Below are 7,263 nucleotides of genomic sequence, written 5' to 3'. Positions count from 1 at the left end.
CTCACGATGATGCCCTGGTAATCACGCTGAGGATCGGGGGCTTCGACGTGAAAAGGGTGTTGGTGGATTCGGGAAGTGCAGTAGAGATAATGTACCCCGATCTATACAAGGGGCTGAACCTGAAGCCGGAAGATTTGACAGCTTACGATTCTCCCCTTCTCAGTTTCGAGGGAAGGATTGTTACGCCAAAGGGGCAAATCCGACTACCCGTGCAGACTGGGGCGGAGATAGTGGAGGTAAATTTTATTGTGGTCGACGCTTATTCACCTTACACCGCAATAGTTGCAAGGCCGTGGATCCATGCCCTAGAGGCCGTGACCTCCACACTTCACCAAAAAGTAAAATACCCATCTAGAGGACAAGTAGATAAGATCCGAAGAGATCAGGCCGTATCCAGGCAGTGTATGGTGGCCGCCGTCTCACATCGGCCCCATGCCGAGTCCTCGGCCCCTGAAAATTTATAGCAATCAGCCGCCTTGGCAGAGCAAGACGATGGACTAGCCGAGGAGATAAGGTGTGAAAGTTTAGATAAAATTGCTGTCAATGATGACCCGGAGAAGTTCTTTCTGGTCGGCTCTGAATTGCCCTCTCAAGAAAAGGAGGAACCGGTCAGATTTCTTAGAGAAAATGTCGACGTGTTCGCATGGGACGCCTATGACGCCCCGGGCATTGATCCTAGCCTTATTTGTCACCACCTGAACGTCAACCCCTCTTCCACTCCAAAGAAGCAGCCACCCCGACGCCCTTTGAAGGAACATGCTAGTGCCGTAAAAGACGAAGTGGCAAAACTGAAAAGAGCAGGGGCTATTAAAGAGGTCTTTTACTCGGAATGGTTGGCAAACACTGTGGTGGTAAAGAAGAAGACAGGGAAATGGAGGGTCTGCGTGGACTTCACGGACCTGAACAAGGCGTGCCCAAAGGACCTATTCCCCCTACCCCGAATCGACCGGTTGGTGGATGCAACCATGGGCCACCCTCAAATGAGCTTCCTGGACGCCTTCCAGGGCTATCATCAGATACCCCTTGCACTGGACGACCAAGAGAAAACGGCTTTCATGACGCCCATCGGGAACTATCATTATAAGGTGATGCCGTTTGGGCTGAAGAACGCAGGCTCAACTTACCAAAGGATGATGACTCGGATGTTCGAGCCACAGCTGGGCAAGATCATTGAGGTTTATATAGACGATATGGTTGTAAAGAGCAAAAGGGTTTCCGAGCACGTGAATGACCTCGGAGTAATCTTCGCTATCTTAAGAGAGCACCGGTTGCGGCTGAATGCTTCCAAATGTTCATTCGGGATCGGGTCTAGGAAATTCCTAGGGTACATGGTCACCCACAGGGGAATAGAAATAAGCCCCGACCAAATCAAAGCCATTAACAGCCTACAGGTTCCTCGGAATCCGAAGGAAGTGCAGAAGCTCACTGGTATGATTGCAGCGTTAAACCGGTTCATATCGCGGTCGGCGGATCGATGTCGGCCTTTCTACCTCCTGATAAACAAATGGAAAGAGTTTGAATGGTCGGAGGATTGCGTTCAGGCTTTCCAGCAGCTTAAAGACTACCTGTCCCGACCACCCATCATGTCCAGCCCTGAGGCAGATGAGGTGTTGTTTGACTACATCGCCGTAGCCCCCCACGCTATTAGCCTGGTACTGATACGAGATGATAATGGGGTGCAGCGACCGGTGTACTATGTGAGCAAGTCACTACATGAGGCCGAGGTGCGATACCTGCCTTTAGAGAAGGCAATTCTGGCGATAGTGCACGCAACCCGAAAACTTCCTCACTACTTTCAGGCGCACACGGTCATCGTTCTAACTCAGCTTCCCCTTCGAGCAGTGCTTCGAAGCGCCGACTACACCGGAAGGATCGCCATGTGGAGTGCGCTTTTGGGGGCCTTTGATATTAAGTATATGCCCAGATCCTCCATCAAAGGACAGGTCCTCGCAGACTTGGTGGCGGAGTTTGCTGAGCCCTCCATAGAAACAATAATCGAGAAGAAAGACGGGGATGGAAAATCGGTTGGTGCGGTTTCAGCAGTTGGGACCATGCAATGGAAGGTCTACGTGGATGGCGCAGCTAATCAGAGAGGGTCAGGAGTGGGGATAGTTTTAACATCCCCGGACAGCGCTGTCATTGAAAAATCATTGAGGCTCGGGTTTTCGGCCACGAACAATGAAGCCGAATACGAAGCCTTACTTCAAGGGATGACGATGGTTCAAAAATTGGGCGGTAGAATAATAGAAGCGTTCTCGGACTCCAGACTGGTGGTCGGACAAGTGATGGGTGATCTGGAAGCTCGAGACACCAGGATGCAGGAGTATCTAGGACAAGTCAGGCAGCTACAAGCGAATTTTGAATCCTTCAATCTGACGCACATCTCCAGGAGTGTAAACACCCATGCAGACTCACTGGCCACTCTCGCCACGTCCTCGGCGCATAATCTGCTGCGAATGATCCTGGTTGAAGATCTAGCCCAGGCAAGCCCCATCAGCAGAAGCCCGGCCAGAGTCCATCAGATTAGAAAGAGTCACAGCTGGATGGACCCCATAAAGGACTTCCTTCAAAAGGACGTCTTGCCGGAGGAAAAATCGGAAGCCGAGAAGATACGAAGGAATGCTCCTCGGTTCTGGCTATCAGAGGACCACAAACTATATCGACGTTCTTACTCTGGGCCGTACCTACTCTGCGTACATCCAGAAGAATCCGAATCTCTACTTGAGGAGTTACACGAGGGGATTTGTGGAAGTCATACCGGAGGAAGGTCGCTGGCACACAGGGCACTCACCCAAGGGTATTGGTGGCCGAACGTGCAAAGAAAGGCCCAAGAATACGCTAAGAAGTGCGACCAGTGCCAAAGATTCACCCCGAATATCCACCAACCCGGAGGGGTTCTCAACCCCCTCTCTAGCCCATGGCCGTTCGCACAATGGGGCCTTGATATAGTTGGACCTTTCCCCAAAGCTGCGGGGAACAAACGATACATAATAGTCGGAACTGATTACTTCACTAAATGGGTGGAAGCAAAACCCTTGGCCAACATTAGGGACGTGGATGCCCAAAAATTCATCTGGAGGAACATCATCACCCGCTTCTGGACTCCGCGTACACTCATTTCCGACAATGGTCTGCAGTTCGACAGTAAGAACTTTAGGGAGTATTACCGCGAGCTTGGGATCATTAACCGATATTCCACCCCTGCCTATCCCCAAGGAAATGGGCAGGTTGAGGCCGTGAACAAGGTCATAGTAAACGGACTGAAGAAAAGGCTGGATGAGGCAAAGGGGAGATGGGTAGAAGAGCTCCCACACATTCTATGGACCTATCGGACAACGCCACGGCGGTCAACCGGTGAGACCCCCTTTTCATTGACTTATGGGGCAGAGGCGGTGCTCCCAATCGAGAACAACTTTCCCACGCTAAGATCTATCTCGTTTGCCCCAGACGGTAACGATGAGTTGTTGGGAAGAAGTCTAGACTTAGCCGAGGAAAGAAGGGAAAAAGCAACAATTCATATGGCCTATTATCACCAGAAGCTGAGGCAGGGATATGATGCCAATGTTAAACTGCGACCCCTCGGTCCAGGTGATCTCGTGATGAGGAAGGTTCTCGGTAGCGCAAAGAACCCCTCTTGGGGCAAGTTGGGGCCCAATTGGGAAGGACCGTACCGTATAACGTCCGTAGCTGGGATAGGCGCCTACTATCTAGAAGATTTGGATGAAAAAGCCGTACCTCGACCATGGAATGTAAATAACCTCAGAAGATATTATTATTAATGAAAATGGCTTCGCCTACATTTTGTTTCGTGACTATCCACTACTTGCTGGTCTACATGACAACTTTTATAAGTTTTAAGCAGAACCTAAGTCCTGCATGGCTCCTCGGACCACAGACTTAGGGGAAATTATCACTTAAGGCAACTATTCATAGTTTTAAACAGAACCTAAGTCTTGCATGGCTCTTCGGACCACAGACTTAGGGGAAATTATTACTCATGACAACTTTTATAAGTTTTAAACAGAACCTAAGTCCTGCATGGCTCCTCGGACCACAGACTTAGGGGAAATTATCACTTAAGGCAACTATTCAGAACCTAAGTCCTGCATGGCTCCTCGGACCACAGACTTAGGGGAAATTATCACTTAAGGCAACTATTCATAGTTTTAAACAGAACCTAAGTCCTGCATGGCTCTTCGGACCACAGACTTAGGGGAAATTATTACTCATGACAACTTTTATATGTTTTAAACAGAACCTAAGTCCTGCATGGCTCCTCGGACCACAGACTTAGGGGAAATTATCACTTAAGGCAACTATTCATAGTTTTAAACAGAACCTAAGTCCTGCATGGCTCTTCGGACCACAGACTTAGGGGAAATTATTACTCACGACAACTTTTATAAGTTTTAAACAGAACCTAAGTCCTGCATGGCTCCTCGGACCACAGACTTAGGGGAAATTATCACTTAAGGCAACTATTCATAGTTTTAAACAGAACCTAAGTCCTGCATGGCTCTTCGGACTACAGACTTAGGGGAAATTATTACTCATGACAACTTTTATAAGTTTTAAACAGAACCTAAGTCCTGCATGGCTCCTCGGACCACAGACTTAGGGGAAATTATCACTTAAGGCAACTATTTATAGTTTTAAACAGAACCTAAGTCCTGCATGGCTCTTCGGACCACAGACTTAGAGGAAATTATTACTCATGACAATTTTTATAAGTTTTAAACAGAACCTAAGTCCTGCATGGCTCCTCGGACCACAGACTTAGGGGAAATTATCACTTAAGGCAACTATTCATAGTTTTAAACAGAACCTAAGTCCTGCATGGCTCCTCGGACCACAGACTTAGGGGAAATTATTACTCATGACAACTTTTATATGTTTTAAACAGAACCTAAGTCCTGCATGGCTCCTCGGACCACAGACTTAGGGGAAATTATCACTTAAGGCAACTATTCATAGTTTTAAACAGAACCTAAGTCCTGCATGGCTCTTCGGACCACAGACTTAGGGGAAATTATTACTCATGACAATTTTTATAAGTTTTAAACAGAACCTAAGTCCTGCATGGCTCCTCGGACCACAGACTTAGGGGAAATTATCACTTAAGGCAACTATTCATAGTTTTAAATAGAACTTAAGTCCTGCACGGCTCTTCGAACCACAGACTTAGGGGAAATTATTACTTATGAGAGATTGGGAGATTATTACTTAAAGGAAATCATTTTAATGCATGCGCGCAGTCTGGCACCATTGCAAACCTCAAATGCGCAGCCCAAAAACCCATTTTATTTTGACCGATTACCTGTATCTACGTCGTTGCAAATGTTTAAAGAAGAGCGCTACTGACATGCATCCATAGTAAGCAAAAACGAACATTTTATATTAATATTCCGAGTACATTAGAAAGAGAGGTCCTTACAAAAGAATGGAGAAATAGGACGACTCTCAGTCAAAAAAAAAAAAAGATCAAAAGCCTAGAAGGCTAAGCCGTAGCAGGAGGATCTTCTTTCTGCTCGGGCTGAGGAGGAGGAACCTCGACGGTAGAGTCTGCAACGGGATCCTTCGCCATATCAGGCACAAGGACAGCATCAGGCACCACCAGGTCCTGCTCTACAGCCACTTGGGCGTCATCAGGCTTCTCTCGGATCTCCTGAGGATAGAAGATGTTCTCTGGCAGTCTTAGTGCCGAATCCGTAGGAACCCCTGCAGCGTCGAGAGCATGAGCCCATGAAATACTGTAGTAATCCCTGCACACCTCGGGGATCTCCTCGGATAGCCTGGCCTCCGTCTCTTCGGCCCCGAGCTGGCGAGCAGCATTCTTCTCAGCCTCTGTAGCCTCTCGGATCAGCTGGGCCTCCTTTTTGACTAGCCGCAGCTCGTCCTCGACTTTTTGCAAAGCAATCCTGAGATCTTGCACTGCCTGCCTCTCGGTGGCGAGGTTAATCTGTGTCGAGTACAGCTCTTTGCCCTGATCCTCCGCCTGCGTCTCGGCACTCTTCAAACCAGCCTCTGCACTTTTGCGCTGTTTCTCCGACTCCTTGAACTCCTCCGTAAGTTTAAGATGGTCGTGCTGGAGGGACCCCAAGGTTTTCTCCATCTCTGTCCGAGCCTGGGTCTCGGCCTCAGCCCGATTACGGCTACCTCGGCAGAATTCCTCAGCCACGAATACCTGCTGAGTAATCTACGGGCGAAACGAGAGTGCTTAAAAAAAAAAAAAAAAAAAAAAAAAAAATCTAACAAGGTCAAATAAATTAATGAAACAGTAGAAGGATTACTTACCATCGCGAGATCCCTTTTAAGGGATAGGAAGATCTTGGGCTGAGAGAATCGCCTATAAGCCTCAATATCCCGAGGAAGGAGTAGGGGCTGCTCTAAGGCCTCGGCCACGTACCCTGCTCGGCCTCGGTTGTATTCTCGGACCGAAGCGTTGTAAGGGATGGCAACCCCACCCAGCTCCAACTTGGGGCTCCATATACGCGGGGTAGCACGTACCTCCGCAAGGCGCTCCTCGTCCCGACTCTCCGAGGAGTTTCCCCTTCTGCTCCTTGGTGCCCGAGTAGTCTTTTGCTGCTTGGTCGGCTGCGCAACCACCTCACCCTCCTCAGGGGTGTCAACCGGCCTCTTCTTCTTCAGGTCCGGATTAGCCTTAAGGCCAGGTTCCGAAATGCCCTGAGGGGCCACAGGGGGAAGGGTTTTGACTTGTGATGGAGGTGGTCCCTTCGATGACTGACCTTTCCCTCGAGAGGCCATTAGCTCCTTTAAAGATTTTCCCTTTTCCTGCCATGGACTCTATCTCTTCGTCCGAAGTATCGTCCGAGCAGATAACGATGGAAGGAGCGCCAACTGCAGAATGTCGGTCCCGCTCTCCTTCAGGATCGGAAAGTCCCACCAAAGGGGCTTGCTGAACTTCCTCCTCAAAATAAAACTCGTCTATCTCTTCTTCGAGGGAAAGACGAGATGATTCGGCCTCCTCTTCAACCTAAACGGCAACACCAGGCTCGTTTGGCGGAGGTAGCTGCTCTGCTAAGTAGGGATTTCTAACACCGGGCAGCACAACTGGTGGCAGATCGTGTTCAGCTAGGAACCCGTCCCTGGACACGTCAATCCTAGCCAACCTCGGACTGCTCGCCCTTATAGCGTGACCGATAGCCTGGAAAGAGCTGCTCAGGGGTTGATAGCCCAGAACCAGATGGGCCGCACGCAACTGTCCGTCCTCGGAAACGTAAATCTCCGACCTAAGAAGGTAGT

This window comes from Quercus lobata, chromosome 2, assembly GCF_001633185.2.
Source record: "Quercus lobata isolate SW786 chromosome 2, ValleyOak3.0 Primary Assembly, whole genome shotgun sequence".
Classification (NCBI taxonomy): Eukaryota; Viridiplantae; Streptophyta; class Magnoliopsida; order Fagales; family Fagaceae; genus Quercus; species Quercus lobata.
The sequence above is the reverse complement of the archived record's forward strand: the minus strand, read 5'-3'. Positions refer to the sequence as shown.